At 44.9% G+C, this 2502-nt stretch overlaps 1 pseudogene; it reads left to right on the forward strand.

Moving 5' to 3' along the window:
- Window positions 1-268: 268 nt before the first annotated feature.
- Window positions 269-2502, forward strand: part of LOC110438161 (serine/threonine-protein kinase pim-1-like) — a 2530-nt pseudogene continuing 296 nt past the window's right edge.

Genomic DNA, 2502 nt, shown 5'->3' on the forward strand with positions numbered 1-2502 from the left:
TAGCAAAATATAATAATAATAATAATAACAACAATAATAATAATAATTATTATTATTATAGGTAAATAAATAAATATATAAATGTAAATAAATAAAAAGCTGGCTTGTTAACTTCGTAACATTCGGTTTCAGATATTCCCTTCTTCTAAAACGCTTCAGAAAATGTACAAATGAGTATAAATGAGCGACGTTTTTGATTATCAAAGTAATTACGTCTTTTTCGCGTCAATTAGTTGACATTGTGAGCCATATCTGGGATAGATTGAGCATGGCTATAGGTAATTAGGTCCCACTTTTTTAATGAAGAAACAAACAGACTTATTGAGAAAGTATTTTGTTCCTTGAATCAGTTGTAATGATTGTAATAATGCAGTGTGACCACTGACAGTGAGTGATGTTTTATTAATAATCAATAATCAGTGTTTGCTGTCTGTGATATTTCATCCTCAGGCCGCTCCAGATCCAGGAGTGCAGCTTTCACCCAGACAGCAGTTCAGGACACAGAGACACGGGACGCTTCTGGTGGGCTTCATGGTTATTTGGCTCCTCTGTCCTCCCTGTTGGCCGATTCAGTGTCCACAGATCAGAGGAAGAGGAAGAGGAAGCAGCAAACGGCGTCCACCTCGTCTAGGAGACCTGCCAAACGCTCTCACAGAGGTCAGCACAGGCTTATGGCGGAGACTCAGTTGAGAAATGATTAGTCATTAAAGAGACTCAGCTCATGTTTTCTCTTCAACACATTTCTGCTGCTCTTCTGTTTTGCAGACCAATATGCCAAGGGCCCGTTGCTGGGACGAGGTGGATTCGGCTCTGTGTTTGCTGGGATCCGCAGGTCTGATGGACTGCCAGTAAGACTTTTCCTTCACTTCCTTCATTCAGACAGGCTTTAGAAATGTTGATGTCAGTAAATGTCCCGTGTCCCGATCAGGCAGGGCTGATTTACCTTGCTTTATCTGTCTACAGGTGGCCATCAAGTACGTGTCTAAAGAGCGGACGCACACCAGACTGAAAGTTGTAAGTTGAGCGTGAATCTGTTGTGTTTGATTCAGTCCTGGATGTAACGAAGCATTTGTCCTGCAGGACGGTCAGGGTCGTCTGCCGCTGGAGGTGGCGTTGATGACCCGCGACTCTTCATCTCCTGTCTGCCCCAGTGTCCTGCAGCTGCTGGACTGGTTTGACCATCGCAGACGCTACGTCCTGATCCTGGAGCGTCCGGCTCCTTGCCAAGATCTCCAGAGTTTCTGTGAGGATCGCGGCGCTGAAACACTGCGAGAGCCGCCGTGTCCTGCACCGAGACGTCAAGCCAGAGAACCTGCTGATCTCCACAGACTCACACGACATCAAGCTGCTGGACTTCGGCTGTGGAGATCTGATGAAGGACTCGGCCTACAGATACTTTGCAGGTTGGTTTGTGTGACTGAAGGATCGCTCTGAGGATGTTTGTGAACTTGTGTTTCTCCAAAGGGAGTTTGTGTGTACTGGAGCCTTTAGAGTGTGTGTTTGTGCTCTTCTTGTGTCTCTCAGGCACTCCAGCTTTTGCTCCTTCTGAGTGGTTTCGGCATCATCGCTATCATGCCTCTCCACTGATAGTCTGGTCCATCGGCGTTACTCTCTACAACATCCTGTGCGACTGTTTCCCCTTCAGAGGCGCACAGAGGGTCACGTCCAAAAGCAGACTGCACTTCCCGAGGAAGCTGTCGACAGGTAAGAGATGAAGATGAAGCGGTGAGCGAGCAGAAGTTTGTGCTTTTGTGGTTCTGAAGGCTGTGTTGTGTGGAACAGAGTGCCGTCAGCTAATTCGCTGGTGTCTCAGTGCAGCGCCAGCAGATCGGTCCAGTTTAGATGACATTGAGTGCCACCCCTGGTTGCAGTGACCAGGTGGCCAGTGGCATTACACTTATCTGAATGCCAGCAGTCGTGGCTTTGTATTGTTAGAGTCAGTGTAGATAAATGCTTTCAATGATTTGTAGAGGGTGAGCAGGAGTGGCAGAGGAACTGCAGAGAACAGCTTCCTGATCCTGAGCTTCCTCTGCTGCGTCTGTGAGACTCTGTGTGGATGCTGGAGGAGCTGAAGATGCAGCGCCAGCTGAAACCAGAGCATCGACGACACACATCAGCCAGTCTAAAGAAGACAGATGTGGAGGATTTAGACCAGTTAGACAACAGGTCTACTATTAATGACCAGCACATTGTATATTTGCATATAGCAAAGCAGAGATAGGTACATGAAGACCTGTACAGAATGATCTATTTCTTATAAATATCATGTATTTCTAACACGTCATCAATGTACAGAACACAAATAAACATTCTTTACATATTTGATGTGGCTTTGTAAGTAATTGAATAATTCATCACAGACAAAGCAGAATCACAGTGAAGAGATTCATCTCAAAGTTGTTTCTATAAAAAAGGCAAATAAAGCACTTATTCAGTTTCCAGTAGAAAACAATCATAAAGAAAATATTTAACATTTAGTTACACTAAGAACTGTGATCAGTG

This window comes from Danio rerio, chromosome 2, assembly GCF_049306965.1.
Source record: "Danio rerio strain Tuebingen ecotype United States chromosome 2, GRCz12tu, whole genome shotgun sequence".
NCBI lineage: Eukaryota > Metazoa > Chordata > Actinopteri > Cypriniformes > Danionidae > Danio > Danio rerio.